The 24586-nt window shown below is 40.0% G+C and overlaps 1 long non-coding RNA gene across 2 annotated transcripts in view; it reads right to left on the minus strand.

Annotated features, from left to right (window-relative positions):
• Positions 1-1787: 1787 nt before the first annotated feature.
• The window catches only part of LOC129143694 (uncharacterized), a 36412-nt gene continuing 13613 nt past the window's right edge, over positions 1788-24586 (minus strand). For both annotated transcript variants that reach the window (XR_010156467.1, XR_008547435.1), the window contains 3 exons: positions 17572-17623; positions 14249-14461; positions 1788-5562 (listed from right to left, as the gene is read on the minus strand). This is a non-coding gene — a long non-coding RNA (uncharacterized LOC129143694). The remainder of the gene's footprint in view (positions 5563-14248; positions 14462-17571; positions 17624-24586) is intronic.

The following is a 24586-nucleotide window of genomic DNA, read 5'->3' on the forward strand; positions in this document are numbered from 1 at the left end:
CTGTGAGCTGCAAAGTTGCACTTGAAACCACACAGGCTCTAAGATTACTCCTGGGATTGCTCCTTTTCAAGAAATACAAAATCCTTTGAAGACGTCCCCAAGAAGACCATTGAGGTGTCTCATGATATTTTCTCTCTCGCCCCTAAGACACCAGGTGTGTGTGTGTGTGTGTGTGTGTGTATGTATGTGTGTATATATATATGGGTATATATATGTGTGTGTGTATATATATATATATATATATATAATTATTTTTTTTTTTTAGTTAAATGTAGTTTATTCTGAGTAAGCCACAGCACATGAGCATTCTGAGGGGTTGACTCACAGGCCATCCTGATCGGTCAGTGGGGATGGCTTCCTCAACATTTACAATTTAGCTGACTATTACCATTGGAACTAGTCCCATAATCTACATGGAAAACCCATCTGTTGCATTATCTTCCCCAGGAGTGAAAAGGAAGATGGCCGGCATCCTCTGGTCTTTAGTAATTTTCTTTTGTAGTGAGAAGTCACTCTGAACTCTGCGAACACTAACTCTGGAAGAATAAATGCTCCTTGTGAAATAAAATGACATACCTTCTGCTATTAACAGAGTACAATAAAAAGCATCATTTTTTCCTAATATGTTGGAAATTTATTAAATAAGACCTACTGTAGTGAACAGAGCATAATCAACCTTACCTCACTTCTTAGGAACAATGTCTCTTTTTTTTCTTTTCTGAGTGGTTCAAAAGACTCTTAAATACTTAAAGTAATGTATAATCATCTTTAAAATTGACTAGGGACTCTCAGGACACAATAAACAAAATAAAGTGCTGGGAATATTCATCATTTCAAGTATCTACATTATGCAATTTATTTCACAATGTGCTATTACTTGTCTATTTTTCATTTTTTGCTAGGAAAAGGTAGGTTAGCCTTAAGCATAATTTGGCCTTGGAGTTTATATTTTAATATGAAGAATTAACATTTTATTTTTACTGTGATTTAGCATCATGATTATCTTATTGAATCTACTCTTTTAAACTAATTGCACTTTCTTCCGAGATTGTGGCTTGGCCCTTTAGTTTGCACAGAATCCATTTCTTAGGCACATGGCTCTACAAAATAGTAGAAAATGTAACATCCCCGCAACAGATTATTTGAATTTGTACAAAAAGTGACATGGAAAGAATAGCAAGGACCACTGGATTGTTTGTGCTGCCAGACTTTTAGATCTGGAAGTAACTTTCAAGGTATTTAGTTTGAAGCTCTTATTTGTTGACGGGATCATAGGCTCTGGTTAAGTAAGAGTCTTTGGGTCACATGGCTTGCCAAAGGGCATGTACCTCATCCAAGAGTTGGATTCTTCCAAATGATCTATCTGGAATCCAAACTTGCTCTTCTGATAGGTAATAAACCTCTAGAACTCTGGTCTCTCCCTTGCACAGAATTTATTTCATCAGTCAGTTCCTTCCTCTGGTCACTAACCCTGAGTGTTGGGGTTCTCACTTAAGATGATCCGATCCATCATATCCCAAAACCATTCATGGTGCAAGTTCTTGCCTCTGGAGAAGCACAGAGAAATTTCTCTCCATGTATCAGTGGACATTGTTCCCACATTTAAAGAGAGATCTCATGTCCCACATGTTCAACGGAACTACTTTTTCACCACTTTTGTGATTCTTCTCAGCCAGAATTGACTCAAACACTCCTGGCTTCTGACCCCATCCGAACACCATCTGTTAAGTGTCACATGGCTGTCCGGAGAGTGGGTGTGGATGGGAATAGCACCTGGAGGCCTTGGTCTTGCCTTCTTCTTTAGACTTGCTTCAATCAAAAGAGATATGATCCAATATATTTTCAGCCAGGCCATGAAATTAGAAAAAGAATACAAATAAATTATACCCATTTAGGTTGAAGGCTGTGCTTCTTTGGTGCTGCCTGTTAGAGGGGAGGCAGGGAGTAGTATGGGTTGGATTTAATACTGTAAACCCTGGTGTTCCAAAGTACCTATTGCATGCCCTCCAACCAACCTCATTTCTATTTGCAGTCATCATGGTGCCAGAGAGTTTTATCCTGCATCTTAAGAACTCCTCACAGTGCTTCTTATCACCTAACTAACCCATTAATTAGGGGTGCAACAGCAAGAGTTTTAAGACCAGAAGAGCATAAACATATAAGAATGGGCTCTGGATAACTGTCTTGGTGGAAGATGGAATTAAAAACTACATTTATGGAGTATATAAGTTAACTTTTTTGGTCTTCACAAAAAAAAGTACATTTGAAAGATAAATAGGCTTCAAGAACTTAAGGCACTGAAGATAAAATATGATAGGATTGTACTTACAGAACGGTTTTCTGATGCCAGATATTATGTTTTAATATCCAATAAACAGAGCCTTAGGTCTTGGGAAGAGAATGTGGTCGGTGGCAGGTAGACATCCAAGAAAAGCTCATGAAAAAGCAAAGAACGGTGGAAAAAGGCACTAGAACAATATCTAAGGCAGGTGCTAAGGAAATTTTCCCTAGCCTTTCAGTAGAACATCAAAAATCTTGCATAAGTTTCTCAACTTATCTGTAGCTTAGAATCTTTATATACAAAAAAAGGGGTAAAAATTGTCATGCCCAATGAAATAATCTTAGTAAAGTATGTAGCATAGTGACAAATACAAAGTAGGCAATAGGCAAATGTTAGCTTTTGTTATTTACCAGCACTTTACTCACTGGGGTATGAAATAATACTTTCTATTTCCTTCTCTTCATTCTTTTTTCTTACTTAGAAACTCCCTTCTGCTAATTTCTGAGTATCTATGTGCCATGCACTATATTAAATACTGGAAATGTATGTTTCAAATAGTCAATTTGGTGGTAAGAAAATGTTCCATTTAGTTTAGGAATTTCAAGGAAGATTTTGAAGAAACAAACTCTTGAATTGGGTTTGGGAGAAAGCATAAGAGTTTCCCATATAGGAAAGGCATTTACAACAAAGCAAGAATTTTTGTCAAAGTCATAGACTCTTAGAGCAATATGTCAGGTTTAAGTGGATCTGAGGGCAATTAAAGCAGGGCACAGAGCACAAGTGGAGGGTGAGTGGAGGGTGGCTGCAGGAGGTGAAGCAGGACTCCAGGTTGTCACATGCCTGGGGAATGTGGTAGGATGATAAGTTGACACCTTAACAAAGGTTTCCCACCCCACTCCAACAGGCCTGTGTATTACACTCCTGGACTTCCATGCCTCAGGTAAAGTAGTTGTTTTAGTGGAAACAAACACACATGTACACACAAGTTAATGTTCAATTTCTGCTTTTCCAAATAATCTTTTGAAACTCATGGCATAAATTAGTCTTGGAAGTCAAGGTTTTATTTCAAAATAGCATAAATATTGAAAGAATCAGAACATGAAAGGTACTGTGACCAACAGGTTGCCAAGAACACATGATGAAAGAGTTACTTTTCACCCCTTGAAGTCCATAAAGTTCCCATAGACAGAACGGGAGAAACTATATAGAGAAATAACATTTTAGACATGGGTGTTGTCCCACAAATAAGATCTAGCCTCCAATTTCTCCCCCTACTTTTTGGTCTATGAGAGGGGTACAGTGAAAGAACTCAAAAATATAAACTATGGAGACATATTTGAGAATCTAATGACCAAACGCCGTGTGGTTCATTATCACAACCAACCAATAGGTGGTGGGAGCTGGCCAGGAACATGGCAAAATTTTCTTGCAGAGCATGGCAGTGGTATGCATAGTCAGTAATGTGGAGTGGCATGTGGAAAAAAAGAGGGTCTGAGCTGGGCTCTTGAATATTCCCAGCCTTGGAGTGTCAGAGGAGAGCATGCTCAAGTGTCCCATATTCATGGAAAGGAACAGAAGTCAGGAAAAGAGCAAGTTGGCTGAGTGCCCTAAGGATCAAGAAGGTAGATATACAAAGACCTCTGTGGACCAATAACTGGGGACCAGGAGAGACATAGACAAGGTCAGTAGACGCCAGAGTGGATAGATTACAATGAGCAAAGACCACATGCTCTCACAGTCATATGATTGGCATTGTTCAGTGATCTGAAGCTTAAAGAGAACCAGTCCAAAGACCTAAAGACAGACGGGAATCCCCAACTTGACTGAGAACATTCTAAAATTCTTTTGTTTATTCTGAATGAATTAAAGTTAAGTTCTCCTCACTGAGGAGGAGGAAAAGAGGTCTCAAATTAGAAGTTAGATGTGTTTATTAAAATAATTTAACTATATTTCGTACGGTCTCTTCTCTTACTATTTAGGAGTAACATAAGATAAACATGTATCACAATGGTAAGAAAGACAACTTTGAAAAATACATATGGTAGAGGTGTTTGGATGGATGGTTGGATGGATAGATGGATGAATGGATGGGTGGGTGGATGGTGGATGGTGAGTAGATGAATGGATGGATAGACAGATGGATAGACGAATGAGTGAATGAAGAATGAGTGGGTAGATAGATGATGGATGGATAAGTGGATGAATGGATGGATGAAGAATCAGAAACTTTACATTGGTTTTAAAAGAGCTATTTTTTCCTGTACTTTTTCTGAGCAACTGTATACACCCATGATATGTACAGAAAATTCCTGCCTGAAACTCTGTTGTGTGCATAGAATCAAGCCTTGCCATCTCTCTTGACAGAGTTTGTCTGAGCTTCTGACAGCAGTAGATTTATTCTGTGTAGATTTGCATCTTCCTCCCTTGGTATTTTGCCTTTTCTTGTTGTCTTACTCTGCATGTTCATCTGGTGTGGGCTAATGGATGCTAAGGCAATTTCAGAACACAAAATCTGCAGTGTCTGTATAACCTATCATGTGTAACTGGGCACACCCCACCGTAAAAACATTAAGCAGCCTACATTATGCTCATATCAGGGACAATTATTCCTCAGACTGCTTTATAGCCAAAAATCCATTAGATTAGCAATAGCAGCCCTTATACAGATAAATAAAATGAGGATCAGGAGATAAAAACCTTGGAACTGTTGCATAAACTGCACCAAAATGGAAAAACAGGGATTTGTAACATCCTTGCCAGATGTTAGCTGTAAGGTATGTTTCTGTAAGAAGTGGATTTAGACACAGACTAGTGCAGAGACCATCTTCCAGGCAAGATACTGCCTGACTCCTGGGCAAACTCCTTTTGTGAATGCCTCCAGCCTTTTTTCCTGAATTTTTTCTCTTACCATTTTCTACTGAACTTGTCTTCTTACTTGCATATTCACTCTGGCCCTAACCTAGTTTTTATTATCAGTATCTCAACTTCTTCTCCTTCTCCTTCTCCTTCCCCTTCCCCTCCTCCTCCTTATTCTTCTTCTCTTCTTCTTCCTCTTCCTCTCCTTCTCCTCCTTCTCCTTCTCCTTCTCCTTCTCCTCCTCCTCCTCCTCCTCCTCCTCCTCCTTCTTCTTCTTCTTCTTCTTCTTCTTCTTCTTCTTCTTCTTCTTTCTTCTTCTTCATATGTCTTTTCTCTTTACTGAATTCACTATTTCTCTCACCATTTTCCTTGGAACCACTCCAGGTGGGATTTGTCTGAGGTGTTGATTCAGTACAAATTCTCTCCTATCAAACAAACAAAAATAACAATAAGGGGACAGAACTATGGCTTGTTAAGTGGGGGTCCCCCAGGATAGAGTCATCCAAGAAAACTGGTATGGAATGCTGTGAGCATGGGAAGGAGAGCTTCACTCGGAATTGGGAAAAGCTAAACAAAATTGAGGCTCACAAAAGACAGAGCAGGAAGACAAGTCACTGGTTGGCTAACACTTTACTGCCTCACTTGGCTCTTGTTCTACCTACATAAGCAGTGAGCTCACCTGTCATATTCAGGGACGTCACATAGAATCTGTGGCACAATAGCCATATCCACGTAGCTAAAGCATAGGGAAGCTTTTCAAAGTAGGAGATTGCAAATATGGAAAAGAAAACCCATTTTGTAGTGATCTAATATTTGATATTATATTATGATTAGGGGATTTGATGTCCTATAGAGTAGTCCTTCTTAAAGTATTCATGGGGGAGAACCAGTATTGATTTAGTTCCCCCCCCATTTGTTTTTACAAAATACAATAGAAATGAGGAGAATCCTATGTCCTCTCACCCATACTTGACTATCCCAGCATTATCCAGTTGCTCTAAATGTTTCTAAGCACCTTGTTCTAATTTCTATACTTCTTTCCTTGTTGAACAGAAGTACATATTGAAGGACTAATACAGACCCACAGACCCCGGCTGCTCTCATTTGCTCCCACACCCTCACCTCCTCACCTGCTGAGGTTGCCTGCCTTCCTACACCCACTATGGACACAGCTTCCACCCTTCTTTGCCAATGAAGGAGCTCCAGCAAGTGGGGCTGGGAAGATTCTTCTCATCATACAGATGAGAATACAGAAAGTGAGAAAGATTGTCATCCGGCCAACCAGTAACAGATACAGAACTCCTTTGGCATTCATCTAAGCCGGTTGTGCATGCTATAGGGATTGAATATTGGGTGATGCTTTATGAAGGAAGAATGCTTTAGGGAACATCCTTTGCCTAATGCTGCTTCCTATCCCCTCTTCCTGAACTTCACAATATTTATTAAAGCAGCAAATGAAAGATTTCAGTGTGTCCTGCAGAAGAGACACTTGTTTGAATTTTGTTTCCCAGACATGTTTTACCAGGAAACACTTAATGTTATTCAATCAGTAAGAAAGACCCTGCTACCCTATCTGACTGGTTGACAAGTGGGATGAAAAATGGATCTTAAGAGCTGTGAGGATTTACTAATTAGTGCAAGAGGTCATTTTGAAGAAGTCATCTTGCTTTTCACTTGTCCCCTTTATGATCCCATCATGTTAATGGGCAAAAATGCTTGATAGTTAGATATCTCTTCAAAAGTTCTAGAAAACTCCAAATCCCACGCCGAGGTGGGCAGATCAAGAGGTCAGGAGATCGAGACCCTCCTGGCTAACACAGTGAAACCGCGTCTCTACTAAAAATACAAAAAATTAGCTGGGTGTGGTGGCAGGCGCCTGTAGTCCCAGCTACTTTGGAGGCTGAGGCAGGAGGATGGTGTGAACCCGGGAGGTGGAGCTTGCACTGAGCCGAGATTGCACCACTGCACTCCAGCCTGGGCGACAGAGCGAGACTCCGTCTTAAAAAAAAAAAAAAAAGAAAGAAAACTCCAAATCCCAATACCCATAATGACTGTGAGTCTGATCATCACCTACTAGTCATTGGATATAAAGGCCATGAGATTTTGCTGCAACTACACACCAGAAGTTTTCTCTGTATTCACAGTTTTCCCCAGAGTTAAATGTGTGCCTGTTCAGTGCATGAACATTGTGTGTGTACAGATTATGATCAGAATGACAAATGTGCCCACTGCACACACGATCCCAAAAATTCTTTGCAAAGCTAAAATAAGGCACTTGCTTGTTGCCTGCAGGTCAACAGGATGTTACTTTCATTTACCAGCCTGGGAACAGTGTGAAAAAAGTGCGAGAGGCTAAAGAGGAAAAGGGGAAACAAATTGTGTCAAGGGAGGTTACAAGTTCAAATTAAATTGAAAGTGTGTTGTTATCTTGCAAGTGTGGGGAGTACACTGCTCAGTTCTCCCTGGGACAGAGTGAGACCATCCCTTTAAAAAAAAATTAAAGGATAGAAATCCATCCCAAGTCATGTGGTGTATTCCCTGGTCAGCTCCCAGCTGATGACCAAGCATGGCCAGGTACTAAAGTTACTATGTTCGAATGTGTCTCCCAAAGTTAATATGTTGGAAACTTAATTCCGAACTCAGTAGTATGGAGAGATGAGACCTTTCTGAGGTTATTAGGTCATGTGGGCTCTACTTTTATGAATGGGTTATCCTGTTTCTGCAGGAGTGGGTTAGTTATTGCAGGAGGGGATTCCTAATAAAAAGAGGAGTTCGGCCGCCTTTCCTCTTGCTCACTCATGTGATGCCCTCCACCATGGTATGATGGTGCAGGAAGGCCCCCATGAGATGCCAGCCTCTCAGTCATGGATATTCCAGCCTTCAGAATCATGAGCCAAATAAGTGTATGTTCATTATAAATTACGCTTACTCTGATATTCTCTTATAATAACGCATAACAGACTAAGCCAGGAGTCAAACCATTCCTGCTCAACACGAGACCCCCTCTAGGCAATCTTTGCTCTAGGACTTTCCATCAGCCTGAATGAGCTGCTTTCAGTGCCGGACTGAAGTCCTCCCTCCTTGCTTCTCTCCATATGTAGGTGCCATACCTGCACCCCTGACTGAAGGCTCTCTGTGCATAATCTTGCTCAATCTTCCCATTATCCTTAAGAGACATTTTCCCAGAGAAATTTCTTTTTTTCTTTATTATTATTATTATTATTATTATTATTATTATACTTTAAGTTTTAGGGTACATGTGCACATTGTGCAGGTTAGTTACATATGTATACATGTGCCATGCTGGTGGGCTGCACCCACCAACTCGTCATCTAGCATTAGGTATATCTCCTGATGCTATCCCTCCCCCCTCCCCCCACCCCACAACAGTCCCCAGAGTGTGATGTTCCCCTGCCTGTGTCCATGTGTTCTCATTGTTCAATTCCCACCTACGAGTGAGAATATGGGGTGTTTGATTTTTTGTTCTTGTGATAGTTTGCTGAGAATGATGATTTCCAATTTCATCCATGTCCCTACAAAGGACATGAACTCATCATTTTTTATGGCTGCATAGTATTCCACGGTGTATATGTGCCACATTTTCTTAATCCAGTCTATCATTGTTGGACATTTGGGTTGGTTCCAAGTCTTTGCTATTGTGAATAATGCCACAGTAAACATACGTGTGCATGTGTCTTTATAGCAGCATGATTTATAGTCCTTTGGGTATATACCCAGTAATGGGATGGCTGGGTCAAATGGTATTTCTAGTTCTAGATCCCTGAGGAATCACCACACTGACTTCCACAATGGTTGAACTAGTTTACAGTCCCACCGACAGTGTAAAAGTGTTCCTATTTCTCCACATCCTCTCCAGCACCTGTTGTTTCCTGACTTTTTAAAGATTGCCATTCTAACAGGTGTGAGATGGTATCTCATTGTGGTTTTGATTTGCATTTCTCTGATGGCCAGTGATGATGAGCATTTTTTCATGTGTTTTTTGGCTGCATAAATGTCTTCTTTTGAGAAGTGTCTGTTCATGGCCTTTGCCCACTTTTTGATGGGGTTGTTTGTTTTTTTCTTGTAAATTTGTTTGAGTTCATTGTAGATTCTGGATATTAGCCCTTTGTCAGATGAGTAGGTTGCGAAAATTTTCTCCCATTTTGTAGGTTGCCTGTTCACTCTGATGGTAGTTTCTTTTGCTGTGCAGAAGCTCTTTAGTTTAATGAGATCCCATTTGTCAATTTTGGCTTTTGTTGCCATTGCTTTTGGTGTTTTAGACATGAAGTCCTTGCCCATGCCTATGTCCTGAATGGTAATGCCTAGGTTTTCTTCTAGGGTTTTTTATGATTTTAGGTCTAACGTTTAAGTCTTTAATCCATCTTGAATTGATTTTTGTATAAGGTGTAAGGAAGGGATCCAGTTTCAGCTTTCTACATATGGCTAGCCAGTTTTCCCAGCACCATTTATTAAATAGGGAATCCTTTCCCCATTGCTTGTTTTTCTCAGGTTTGTCAAAGATCAGATAGTTGTAGATATGTGGCATTATTTATGAGGGCTCTGTTCTGTTCCATTGATCTATATCTCTGTTTTGGTACCAGTACCATGCTGTTTTGGTTACTGTAGCCTTGTAGTATAGTTTGAAGTCAGGTAGTGTGATGCCTCCAGCTTTGTTCTTTTGGCTTAGGATTGCCTTGGCGATGCGGGCTCTTTTTTGGTTCCATATGAACTTTAAAGTAGTTTTTTCCAATTCTGTGAAGAAAGTCATTGGTAGCTTGATGGGGATGGCATTGAATCTGTAATTTTACCTTGGGCAGTATGGCCATTTTCATGATATTGATTCTTCCTACCCATGAGCATGGAATGTTCTTCCATTTGTTTGTATCCTCTTTTATTTCCTTGAGCAGTGGTTTGTAGTTCTCCTTGAAGAGGTCCTTCACATCCCTTGTAAGTTGGATTCCTAGGTATTTTATTCTCTTTGAAGCAATTGTGAATGGGAGTTCACTCATGATTTGGCTCTCTGTTTGTCTGTTGTTGGTGTATAAAAATGCTCGTGATTTTTGTACATTGATTTTGTATCCTGAGACTTTGCTGAAGTTGCTTATCAGCTTAAGGAGATTTTGGGCTGAGACAATGGGGTTTTCTAGATATACAATCATGTCGTCTGCAAACAGGGACAATTTGACTGCCTCTTTTCCTAATCGAATACCCTTTGTTTCCTTCTCCTGCCTAATTACCCTGGCCAGAACTTCCAACACTATGTTGAATAGGAGTGGTGAGAGAGGGCATCCCTGTCTTGTGCCAGTTTTCAAAGGGAATGCTTCCAGTTTTTGCCCATTCAGTATGATATTGGCTGTGGGTTTGTCATAGATAGCTCTTATTATTTTGAAATACGTCCCATCAATACCTAATTTATTGAGAGTTTTTAGCATGAAGGGTTGTTGAATTTTGTCAAAGGCTTTTTCTGCAGCTATTGAGATAATCATGTGGTTTTTGTCTTTGGCTCTGTTTATATGCTGGATTACATTTATTGATTTGCATATATTGAACCAGCCTTGCATCCCAGGGATGAAGCCCACTTGATCATGGTGGATAAGCTTTTTGGTGTGCTGCTGGATTCGTTTTGCCAGTATTTTCTTGAGGATTTTTGCATCAATGTTCATCAAGGATATTGGTCTAAAATTCTCTTTTTTGGTTGTGTCTCTGCCTGGCTTTAGTATCAGAATGATGCTGGCCTCATAAAATGAGTTAGGGAGGATTCCCTTTTTCTATTGATTGGAATAGTTTCAGAAGGAATGGTACCAGTTCCTCCTTGTACCTCTGGTAGAATTCGGCTGTGAATCCATCTGGTCCTGGACTCTTTTTGGTTGGTAAGCTATTGATTATTGCCACAATTTCAGATCCTGTTATTGGTCTATTCAGAGATTCAGTTTCTTCCTGGTTTAGTCTTGGGAGAGTGTATGTGTCCAGGAATTTATCCATTTCTTCTAGATTTTCTAGTTTATTTGCGTAGAGGTGTTTGTAGTATTCTCTGGTGGTAGTTTGTATTTCTGTGGGATTGGTAGTGATATCCCCTTCATCATTTTTTATTGCATCTATTTGATTCTTCTCTCTTTTTTTCTTTTTTAGTCTTGCTAATGGTCTATCAGTTTTGTTGATCCTGTCAAAAAACCAGCTCCTGGATTCATTAATTTTTTGAAGGGTTTTTTGTGTCTCTATTTCCTTCAGTTATGCTCTGATTTTAGTTATTTCTTGCCTTCTGCTAGCTTTTGAATGTGTTTGCTCTTGCTTTTCTAGTTCTTTTAATTGTGATGTTAGGGTGTCAATTTTGGATCTTTCCTGCTTTTTCTTGTGGGCATTTAGTGCTATAAATTTTCCTCTACACACTGCTTTGAATGCATCCCAGAGATTCTGGTATGTTGTGTCTTTGTTCTCATTGGTTTCAAAGAACATCTTTATTTCTGCCTTCATTTCGTTATGTACCCAGTAGTCATTCAGGAGCAGGTTGTTCAGTTTCCATGTAGTTGAGCGGTTTTGAGTGAGATTCTTAATCCTGAGTTCTAGTTTGATTGCACTGTGGTCTGAGAGATAGTTTGTTATAATTTCTGTTCTTTTACATTTGCTGAGGAGAGCTTTACTTCCCAGTGTGTGGTCAATTTTGGAATAGGTGTGGTGTGGTGCTGAAAAAAATGTATATTCTGTTGATTTGGGGTGGAGAGTTCTGTAGATGTCTATTAGGTCCACTTGGTGCAGAGCTGAGTTCAATTCCTGGGTATCCTTGTTGACTTTCTGTATCGTTGATCTGTCTAATGTTGACAGCGGGGTGTTAAAGTCTCCCATTATTAATGTGTGGGAGTCTAAGTCTCTTTGTAGGTCACTCAGGACTTGCTTTATGAATCTTGGTGCTCCTGTATTGGGTGCATATATATTTAGGATAGTTAGCTCTTCTTGTTGAATTGATCCCTTTACCACTATGTAATGGCCTTCTTTGTCTCTTTTGATCTTTGTTGGCTTAAAGTCTGTTTTATCAGAGACTAGGATTGCAACCCCTGCCTTTTTTTGTTTTCCATTTGCTTGGTAGATCTTCCTCCATCCTTTTATTTTGAGCCTATGTGTGTCTCTGCACGTGAGATGGGTTTCCTGAATACAGCACACTGATGGGTCTTGACTCTTTATCCAATTTGCCAGTCTGTGTCTTTTAATTGGAGCATTTAGTCCATTTACATTTAAAGTTAATATTGTTATGTGTGAATTTGATCCTGTCATTATGATGTTGGCTGGTTATTTTGCTCGTTAGTTGATGCAGTTTCTTCCTAGTATCGATGGTCTTTACATTTTGGCATGATTTTGCAGCGGCTGGTACTGGTTGTTCCTTTCCATGTTTAGCGCTTCCTTCAGGAGCTCTTTTAGGGCAGGCCTGGTATTGACAAAATCTCTCAGCATTTGCTTGTCTGTAAAGTATTTTATTTCTCCTTCACTTATGAAGCTTAGTTTGGCTGGATATGAAATTCTGGGTTGAAAATTCTTTTCTTTAAGAATGTTGAATATTGGCCCCCACTCTCTTCTGGCTTGTAGGGTTTCTGCCGAGAGATCCGCTGTTAGTCTGACGGGCTTCCCTTTGAGGGTAACCTGACCTTTCTCTCTGGCTGCCCTTAACATTTTTTCCTTCATTTCAACTTTGGTGAATCTGACAATTATGTGTCTTGGAGTTGCTCTTCTCGAGGAGTATCTTTGTGGCGTTCTCTGTATTTCCTGAATCTGAACGTTGGCCTGCCTTGCTAGATTGGGGAAGTTCCCCTGGATAATATCCTGCAGAGTGTTTTCCAACTTAGTTCCATTCTCCCCATCACTTTCAGGTACACCAATCAGACGTAGATTTGGTCTTTTCACACAGTCCCATATTTCTTGGAGGCTTTGCTCATTTCTTTTTATTCTTTTTTGTCTAAACTTCCCTTCTCACTTCATTTCATTCATTTCATCTTCCATCGCTGATACCCTTTCTTCCAGTTGATCGCATCGGCTCCTGAGGCTTCTGCATTCTTCACGTAGTTCTCGAGCCTTGGTTTTCAGCTCCATCAGCTCCTTTAAGCACTTCTCTGTATTGGTTATTCTAGTTATACATTCTTCTAAATTTTTTTCAAAGTTTTCAACTTCTTTGCCTTTGGTTTGAATGTCCTCCCGTAGCTCAGAGTAATTTGATCATCTGAAGCCTTCTTCTCTCAGCTGGTCGAAGTCATTCTCCATCCAGCTTTGTTCCGTTGCTGGTGAGGAACTGCGTTCCTTTGGAGGAAGAGAGGCGCTCTGCTTTTTAGAGTTTCCAGTTTTTCTGTTCTGTTTTTTCCCCATCTTTGTGGTTTTATCTACTTTTGGTCTTTGATGATGGTGATGTCCAGATGGGTTTTTGGTGTGTATGTCCTTTCTGTTTGTTAGTTTTCCTTCTAACAGACAGAACCCTCAGATGCAGGTCTGTTGGAATACCCTGCCATGTGAGGTGTCAGTGTGCCCCTGCTGGGGGGGTGCCTCCCAGTTAGGCTGCTCGGGGGTCAAGGGTTAGGGACCCACTTGAGGAGGCAGTCTGCCCATTCTCAGATCTCCAGCTGCGTGCTGGGAGAACCACTGCTCTCTTCAAAGCTGTCAGACAGGGACATTTAAGTCTGCAGAGGTTACTGCTGTCTTTTTGTTTGTCTGTGCCCTGCCCCCAGAGGTGGAGCCTACAGAGGCAGGCAGGCCTCCTTGAGCTGTGGTGGGCTCCACCCAGTTCGAGCTTCCCAGCTGCTTTGTTTACCTAAGCAAGCCTGGGCAATGGCGGGTGCCCCTCCCCCAGCCTCGCTGCCGCCTTGCAGTTTGATCTCAGACTGCTGTGCTAGCAATCAGCGAGACTGCGTGGGCGTAGGACCCTCCGAGCCAGGTGTGGGATATAGTCTCGTGGTGCGCCGTTTTTTAAGCCCGTCAGAAAAGCGCAGTATTCGGGTGGGAGTGACCCGATTTTCCAGGTGCGTCCGTCACCCCTTTCTTTGACTCGGAAAGGGAACTCCCTGACCCCTTGCACTTCCCAAGTGAGGCAATGCCTCGCCCTGCTTTGGCTCTTGCACGGTGCGCGCACCCACTGACCTGCGCCCACTGTCTGGCACTCCCTAGTGAGATGAACCGGGTACCTCAGATGGAAATGCAGAAATCACCCGTCTTCTGTGTCGCTCACGCTGGGAGCTGTAGACCGGAGCTGTTCTTATTCGGCCATCTTGGCTCCTCCCGAGAAATTTCTTATCTATCTAATTCTGTCTTGGCCTCTTGGTGTTGTTTCTTGGAGGACCTGCAGTGTTGATACTGAAAGTAGTTTGAGAAGGGAGGCAGTGAGATGGAGATTGGGGGCTGCATTACTCAGTCACTGCTTAGCCAGCAAAGAGGCCTCTGTTCTGAGGGGTATGTGCATCAGGGAAACTCCCCAGCACAGACAGATTTACCAATTGCTAAATATGTCCTTTGTGGTGATGTGAAGGGGCACACCCTTGTGTGTGCAATGATGCAGATATTGGAAAGGGATTTAGCTAAAAAATACAAAAACAGAGGAGGTGTGGGTTATTACTAAGTCCTGGATGTCTATGGAGGGATAATGAGAACTGCTGGGGGAGCAGCAGCATACTACAGTTCTGTGATTAGGTTTCAGTTTTATAGTGAGCCTATGCACTGTGAACTTCACCAGTGTTGTGCAGGCTCCTCCCTGCCTTAGGCAAGATAGGATGGCTAGAGGAAGCTGGGATTAGGTATTACTTTTCTCTCAGGTAGGCTAGGCTCTGATAAAACAACAGCAGGTTAGGCTCTGGTGGAAAGTTTCTCCTGAGGGCAGTTCTTCTTAAGAACAGAATGCTTTTCTGTTTTTCTAAATGGTTCCCTTTCCCCTCCCTCTGTTGGAATCATGAGGGAATATTTCTCTGGTATTCACTGTGAGGATTTGGTAGAGCTCCTGAAGATAAAAGTCACAAAAGTGAGGGGACATCTCTATGTTTTGGTCCCCCTGCCATTTTTAACTCTTAGACTTGCCTACCAGGACGATTTGTCAATTAAAGTTTAGGTTTTCCTGCCTTACTGGTGCTGCTTCCAAAAAATGGTTTATGCTCTGGCAAGTTGTGATTCTCTGTATCCTGCTCTCTGTCTCTCCAATTTGGGGAAGAGCAGTTTGCCCTGTGACCTGACTTTTTCTGATGGCTCTAAAGATTATTAACCTTTTCAGTTTGTTCAGGTTTTACTTTGGTCAGGATGGAGTAGTAACACCTCAGCCCCTTGCATCCTGGACCAGATCCTGGAAATTTGGAACTGGATTTTGAGAGTGCTTAACCAGGTGGATTGAAACACAAGCCTGGGTGAGCAAAAATGCATTGACTGAGAGCACTCACAATATGGGATTGAACTCTTTGGCAAGGACCCCGAAGTATGTGGCAAACCATCTGTATTAGTTTGTTTTCATGTTGCTGATAAAGACATACTTGAGACTGGGTAATTTATAAAGAAAAAGAGGTTTAGTGGACTCAATTCCACATGGTTGGGGAGTGCTCACAATCATGGCGGAAGGTGAAAGGACATCTTACATGATGAAAGGCAGGGAGAGCATTAGAGCCAAGTGAAAAGGGTTTCCCTCATGAAACCATCAGTTCTCAAGAGACTTATTCACTCCCAGGAGAACAGTATGCAGGAAAGAGTCTCTATGATTCAATTATCTCCCACCAGGTCTCTCCCACAACACGTGGGATTTATGGGAGCTACAATTCAAGATGAGATTTGGGTGGGGACATAGTGGAAACACATCAGCATCTGCTAGAATTGAACTCAGAAGCCAGGATAAAATGATGCCCCATGCTGAACAAAACAGGGTTCCTGAAGGATAAATATTCTGAAAGAAATTGTCATAGTGGAATGATGAGGTCACATAAATCTAGAAGATTCACAAGAAGATCCTCATGGAGATCCTAGAATACACTCCACTCCTCAAGGCCACAAGCTGTGCTTGTGAGAGAGGCAGTGACATTTCTAAGTATTTTAGTGGTGACTGTTGTCTTTCTGTCAGAGCAGACAGTAGAAAAGCTGTCATGGAACTGAGCTTTTTAATATCCATGGAGATATAGGGGCCACACAGTAATACAGGCCAGGTAACAGCACTTTGAAGAGGAAGTGGGCTTTTGACCCTAGTAAGCTACTACTTGTTACAACTACAAACATCTGGCTTTAATAATTTAGGGCAGAAACATTTTTGGTTGTTCAGCCAAGGTGATGTGTGCTTTGAGCACACCCCTCTCTGAATGAGCTCTCATTCTGTGTGTTTGGACACATCTGGCACTTCCGCTGCCACAACCCATGCAAGCAACAATATAACTGCTTGTTTTGCTTGTTTACTTGTCTCTTCCTACCATTAGATGGAAGAGAGAAATCAATATGCTTGTTTTGTTGTTTGTTTTGTTTTTTTTTGGACGGAGTTTTGGTCTTGTCGCCCAGTCTGGAGTGCAATGGCACAATCTTGGCTCACTGCAACCTCCACCTCCCAGGTTCAAGCGATTCTCCTGCCTCAGACCCCTGAGTGGCTGGGATTACAGGCACCCGCCACCACGCCCAGCTAATTTTTGTATTTTTAGTAGAGACGGGGTTTCACCGTGTTAGCCAGGCTGGTCTCAAAGTCCTGACCTCAGGCCATCAACCCGCCTCGGCCTCCCAAAGTCCTGGGATTACAGGCATGAGCCACCACACCCAGCCCAACTTGCTTTTTAATCCGTATTTTGAAAATGTTTCTTGTATCCTGTCCCATCAAGAAGCATTCTCTCAAATTTGATGCGAACTTTCATCTTATGGAAAATGAAACTGAATGAAGTTTAGCCTCTTTAGGGTTGTGTCCTCAAAGCTCTAAGTAATATAAATATTGGATAGATTCTGATGAATTTATTTGTAAAAAAGACAAAAACAAAAAAACAACGAATCAAAACTTCCCAGTCCATCTCTAAAGCTCTGTTCCTCCAGCCTTTGACAAGGCCTTCTCAAATGTTTACTCAAATGACAGAATAATTGCCACTCCTCTTTTCTTTCTGTGGTGCAAATGACACCACGTATGGACCCATTACTAAGAGAGGAGCATCACATTTAATGACCTTCACACCTGATATTTATCAGGTGTGATGCCAGGCTCTTTCCAAACATCGCTGTTGGATAAATAATATACCATCATTTTCAAATAAGGCTAGGTTAAATTCAAGGATTCCAGCATTGATCAAGGGAAAAACAAGGATATGAGAGGCACTAACATTGCTTTGTTGGGCTGGGCTTGCATAGAGTTGCATAAAAGAGTCCCTTCCACCAAGAGATCTTCCAGAGGCAATGGCACAAAGCCACACCCAGAAGCAAAATAGAGAAAAGGATCTCTTTAGGAAAAGGAGAAAATCATAGAGGGAGCTCACCTAAGTGATGTTCTTGTCTCAGCAGCTTCTGCGGAATCTCTGAGTGAAAGAGCTATAAAAAGAGGCAGCAATTGGGGGTTTAGCTACAAAGGTCATCTGCTTATCTGTAATTAGCAGATGTTGAGTGTAGTTTTGCAGGGCATGCAAACTAGGTAGGCTCTAAATGGCTAAAAATACGATTATTTGAACTATATTTAAAGAAAGTGGGTGTGTACAAATTTTAGTTTTAACATCAGTAGGCTTTAGCTAATTGTCCTAGCTTGCTGTGAAGATGTAAACAATATGGGGATGGTTTGGGGCTAATACACTGGGGCCATCGCTACTGGCTTATTTCTGTAACAGACTGAAAATGGCTTGTCTCATATGATGCAGCAGGGGGAGGGTAAAACTGGAACATGAACCCACACTAACATTTATCATTCCATCAGATGAATGTTATATATGCCATTCCTTACAAGAGTGCCTTTTCCTGGCGTAAAAATTTTTGCATTCTCAAGCATTAAAGGGAAAACTTTATCTCCAAAGTGTCATAAAGAAAGACAGTAAAACAAATGTTCAAAGAGTAGCCACTCTTCTTGTTCTCTTTCATTAGAATCCTGAACTGATAACAGGATTTGAGAGAGAGATTATAAAAAAAAAAAAAAAAAAAAAAACAGAGGCAGTGCATATAAGAAAGTAGAGAGAAAAGGGCTGTGCATATGTGCGTGGGCAGATGTGAGAGATAAAGAGAGAGATAGAGGTTTAAAGAGAGAGCAAACTGGTGTGTTTACGTTCTTTAGATCTTTAACTTCTTTGAGAATGTTACTTTTCCCATTCTTTTCCAGCTTTACTGAGGTATGGTTGACAAATACAAATTATGTATATTGAAGGTATACAACATAAGGATATATGTACACATTGTGAAATGATTACCACATCAAGCTAATTAATATACCAATCAGCTCACATAGTTTTTTTGTTGTTGTTAGAATATTCAAGTTCTATTCTCTTAGCTTGCAACTATACATTATTAACTAAAACCACTATGCTGTATATTAGAATTCAACAACTTATTCACTTTATAACTGAACATTTGTACCCTTTGTGCCTCTTTCCACTGCTTCAGTGAGATTTTGAATTAGTTGAAGTCAGCCATCTGGGAGACATCAATGATCTATCTTTTTGAATTAAAAGACTGATGTTGTGACAAGACATATGCAGTAAAATATTTTATTAGAAACCTATATTAAGGGAGTTTCATGATAATAAATTGTTAGGATTTATTCTTGCTCCTGGCCAACGTGAAAGCAGGTGACCCCTTTAGTGCAAGGTTCCTTTAACATTCACCCTTCCAAGGAAGAAGGTTTAGCCTTATTGGGATGTCATGTTTAGGAGTTCTCCTGTTAGGATGCCTACTGTGTACTGGACTTGGGCTTTATTTCCTGTCTCCCTGGATGGCATCAAAATGCAAGTTCAAGGTCACCACGGTATTTCAGACATGCTCAGGAACTTTGGCACTTTGTGTCCTCAGGGTGACCACCTTCTTCACCTGATCTGGGGACTCTGGGGCTTTTTAACTCCTAAGTTCAGAACTCTTTCCTCTAATTGAACTAGTAAAGCTTTTTTTCCTCACCCCCTCCCCACCCTGATTAACAATGTAGATGCTTTTCTTTTCCTTTGATTGAAATGTGATTCAGGAAGAGTTGAAGATTTTCTACTCCATTTGGATGATTTTCAACCCTTTGAAGCTTCTTTAAGAAAATAAGTTGCATGAAATGTTTGGCATTAAAGTATTCCTTATTAAGAAGAAAGGCAGGAAGAAATGGAAGAAGAAAAAAAACCCATTCCTTTATATTATAATACAAATGCATATTCATATTCTGAATTTTAAAATTAACATTATAATAAAGCTGTTTTTATCTTTAGGAACATCATGAGCACCACTGTCAATAATATTCTACCCTAGAACAGATCCATGCATATATCCAACTTTGAACAAAATACATGTCCCATTCTCTTATAGGTGAGAAAATTAGAAATCACTTGGGAGCTTTGTTTTTGTTTTTAGCTATAGCTTCTCAAAACCCTCTTACCAAAGAATCTGATTCTGTACTGCTGGTTTGGATCTTAGCAAACACATTAAAAAAAACTCTTCAAGTGATTTGGGGAGTTAGGTTTTTGATATGCTGAATTACTCTAGGTTTCTTCTGATGTTGATCACTATGAACTCAGAGAAAGATGGTGCCTTGCCTAAACTCACAACAGAGCTAGAGAGTGATAGATTCCAGATTAGAACTCAGACTCCTGCCCTCCAAAGCAGCACTGAAAATTCAGTCATATCCAAACCATAAAATTTACTCTTTCTCTGTGTAGTCACCAGTCTAAGCACTGCTCATTAGGCAGAAAATATTTGTTTTGAACAGTGTCTTGCTTCATTGACATAGAATTGCAAAAAGAAGCCTAACAGATTTCCCAAGTCTTGTGCAACAATAAAAAATATATGCAAAAGCAGATTTAATTCCCTGACCTAAACACATGCCCTCCATCCTCCACTCCAGAGAAAAAATAATTTCCATTTAAAAGGTGTTTTGACATTGATTAGTTGAGACTAAAGTCCCACATAACTCAACTGCTTGAAAATAAAGTCATAGCTAATGGCTCTTCCTGGCTTCAGCCAAAGAAACATTGAGCAGCGTCTGAAGAAACATCTGTCTTTTCATATGTGTGAACAGTTTTTGTTGTAAATCCTATAGGATTCTTGATATTCATTATGAAAGAAAATCCGTATGATCATTTTAAAGACCATCTGCTCAGGGTTTAGGATCATCACCTCGCTGGGCTTCCTGAAGCACTGTGTCCAAAAGGAAATAACAAACATGCTGTAAAAACTCATACAACTTTGTTTTTTTCTTCAGCATCCCACCTCCCCGATTAACAATGTAGATGCTTTTCTTTTCCCTTGATTGAAGAGTGATTCAGGAAGAGCTGAAGTTTTTCTACTCCATTTGGGTGATTTTCCTCTCTTTGAAGTAACGCTACCTTAGAGCTAGAAACCATTTTTAGAGATCTAAAGCTCTGGCTATCAACAGTGGGAAATTTATTTTTATCAACTCTTTTTTCTTCCCATTTGGGCTCTTAAAAGTATCAGTTGAATCAGCTGAATACCATGCAAAGGAATATGTGTGGAGTCATCAGCACCTTGTGATTAATACAAATGTGGCTCAGGAAAACACAGAAACACGCAGAGCGAGAGAGCAAGAGTGAGAGCCAGAGAGAGAGTGAGAGCCAGAGAGTGAGAGCCAGAGCCAGAGCGAGAGCCAGAGAGAGAGAGAGCCACAGAGAGAGAGAGAGAGAGAGAGAGAGAGAGAGAATACAGTTGGTATTATTTGAGTTTTGAAACCACGGGGACATCAAAGTCTTTCTTGATGTGCTGCAAAATGTTACTAAAACAGTTACATCTTACACTCTGTTCTTAGAATAATGTCACATGGAAAACTTTGCAACTTTTAAGATACAAGGATGCTACTGGAGAAACATATTGAAAACTCAGAAAGCAGTATGAGAAGGGGGTTGAAGTGACCTCTTCCTCTATGTAAAAAAGGTGTCTGATGAAGTAAACCAGGGAAAATCTATTTTTCCCCTACATCCTACTTAAGATGTGTTCTCCAATTGATTTGTCAATGCTACAAACTCACCATTCTCTTGTCAAATGCCAGCAAGCATGGGAATATCATCTTTCAGGTGAGAAGCCAGGCACAGAATTTTCCTATTGCGGAGGCATACACACATCCCACGCCTTTCCTGTGCACTCTTTTTCTTTTTCTTTTTAATGTGTTGTGCCAAAACCCCAATCCCTCCAAGATATAAGCTCAAAACTAGAATAATGAAGTAGGATATATCCTTACTATAAACACGAGCTTGAGATGTCCATATATGTTACAAATTAAAAATACCAATCTCCAGGACGGATTAACTGTGGGATCTCAGGTAAATTGATCATCTATTCTGAGTGTCAGTTTCCAAAAGAGAATACAAAGCCCATAGCACAGCCCTGGGGCCCAAATGAGCCCAAAAGTGTGTCACAAATATTGGGTACATATATTATAGAACACTTATCCTAAGAACCGAAATTTCTATGCTGCATTATTTTTCTTGTGTATGATTTTGTTCTCCCAAGATTTTTAAACTCCTCCAAGCAAGGGATAAAGTTTATCCTTTCTTTATATTTTATGAGAGTACAGTGTTGAGCCAGAAACATACTAGTGGTAAGTTAGCATTGTTGATTGCTGGGTTCATTCAACTGATTGAATAGCCAAAATAGCAACATTTACTCTATCTTGACTTGAATTTTCTCATTGCATATTAGCTTGTTTTGTAAGAATGGTTATGTATATTCCTTACCCCCCAAAAATAATTCCAATCAAGCAAAGCTTGACATTGACAGGTTCTGTTGCTCAGCTTCTGCTTTAAGCACTAATAAAGGCTAAAATGACCACGTCTTCAGTCACGCTGTAGAAAATAGAGGGGATCATTGTGCTCATAGAGGAGCTCTGACTGGTAAGACTGCACTTGCATTGCTCTATAAGTTAGTCAAATCAGTTCCCTTTGAGCATGAATTATGTTTTTGCAAAATGGTATTAATCATTTATGTTCTACATGTTCTATAGATGGCTATTAAGTGTTTGTCAAAAGATGAATTAATAAAAGATAGACAAATGTGAAGCTAATTCTTTGATGGTGTATGGGCATTCATGGAGAATGTGATACTAGCTCCATGAAATACTACTTTTTAAAGCAATTTATTAGGAATTGGTAGTTCACGTTCTAGCTATTCTAGATCAAAGCCTGTATTTAGAATTTTTATTCCTTCAGGTTCAAACAAGGACAATAGCTATAAGACAGCTTTTTTTTCTCCTACATTATTGATATATATTGGGATGTACCATGTTTTAGGAGGAAGAACAACAAGCATAGCTTTTGAAATTAGAAATCTACAGAGGAATTTAATTCTCCTATTTGTAGTTGTGCCTCCTTGGGTCAGCGTTTGCCTTATCTGAGTTTCCTCAGCAACCGAATAAATAATAATACCTGCAATATCTGCTATAATGAGACAGATTTATTTCAAAAAAAATAATGCCACCATTACTATCATAACACACAGAATATGGAAAAATTTCAGGGTGAGGCTCAGAATAGGAAACCTGAATTAGTTTAAAAGAAAACCTAGGGACAGTGGTTATATATCCTATAATGTCCTCTGATATTTTGACTAGCTGACTTTATTAAGATACATGTTTCTACCACCTGTAGATGGACGTGAGGGAAGGCACCATCACATCTAATAAGTTTGTGTCTCTTCAAATTATGGGTTGCTCCATTGATGAGTGATTGTCCCCACTAAACCTCACCTGGGAGAAATAATAGAGCCTTTTGGAAGGACCAGGATATCTAAACAAAACAGTCTTATAGAAGTACATAGACAGAGCAAGAATCGCAGATCAGAGATAAAATATAACAGGCAGTCCTGAGACAACGAATACTCATTTCCCAAAACATCAGAATAATGATAACCTCTGGGGAAAGAGAGAAGAATAAAACTGGGAATGGGCTTGCAGAGCCCTTGAAGATACTAGCTTAATCTAGTTCTTAACCTGAGTTTTGATTTCACTCATTTTATGATTATTTGTAATTTGCCCATGCATAAATTATATATTTTTCAAGTGTACATTTAACATTAAATTTATTTATGACATAAAGAAGTATACAGAATGAAATACTGCAAATCCAGGATCTAAAGTGGGATTAATGGCAAACAATTACCTAGCTAAAACTATGAACTGACTCCAGAATAAAATATACTGAGCCATCTGGTAGTTGAGTTAGTGTTTGAGGCTGCCTGAAAAAACAGCACAGACCAAGTCTGGATCAATTTAATTGATTAACATATTTATGTTATCAGAAACTGGCAAATAAAACACTAAAGGATTCATTTGGTCACTATTTAGGAACTTGGGCTGAATAACAATTCTTAATAAAATGTATTTCAGTAAATAGCTGTTAATATGTAAATATAGGAATTTATTGTAGGTATTCTATTTTACGACAATGGCATTCTTTGACATTTAGGCTTTGTTCACACCCAGACTTTGAGACTACTTCTGAGATTAATTCTGGCAGTAGGCAATCAAGCTGACTTTTATCCAGTGAGAGATTGACAACACAAATGGCCAACAGCCAGATGGTATTTAACCATAGAACTCTGACCCCTAATTCCTTGCAGCAACCAGCTCTGGGAGCCAAACCACAACCTTATAGAAATTGGCTCAAAAAATAAGAACTTGGTCAGGGACTGCCAGCTGCCCTAATTTTTGTTCCTATTTCCAACTCAGGACCAACCAGAGGAAGGCAAATGCACTCCCCAAACCAATCACATGCTTCTAGTTGACATTCAACTTTCCCAACCTTCAATTGAATGTACCAGAAGTCTTCCCATGTTTTCACTGTAAAGCTTCTCTATTAACTTCTGTGCCTTTAAGCCTGTACCAAATACAAGGGACAAGGCTGACTCTCTGATAGAGCAAGTTCTAAATAAACAGTTTGTTCTCATTTGAATTGTCTTCATTTATTTCCCCAGTTATTGCTTTCATTCAATTTTCATTAAAATAACAACAACAACAACAACAACAACAATTGCATTGGAAACCTTTCACCCTGCCCCTATTTCATTCCTAGTTGCAAAAAAGTAACATTAATGGAGAAAAAGTGTGTTTAATTATCATATCCATTCTTCTGAATACTGAGCAAGAAGTAACCAAGATTATTATAAATATAGTGTAACAATAGGGAAAATGATATGGAGTCATTTTTTTAAATTTAAACATAAATGCATAGATGAGTATGTGTGTACACACACACATACACACAAACACACAGAGTGGGCCAATTCAAAAGAGAAACATGGAAAAATAAGAAATGGTAGTTTTGCTTGGTGATTGGATTGTGGATGGCATTTTATATTTTTTATTCTTGTTTCAAT

The sequence above is a fragment of the Pan troglodytes genome, chromosome 3 (assembly GCF_028858775.2).
Source record: "Pan troglodytes isolate AG18354 chromosome 3, NHGRI_mPanTro3-v2.0_pri, whole genome shotgun sequence".
NCBI classification, from domain to species: domain Eukaryota; kingdom Metazoa; phylum Chordata; class Mammalia; order Primates; family Hominidae; genus Pan; species Pan troglodytes.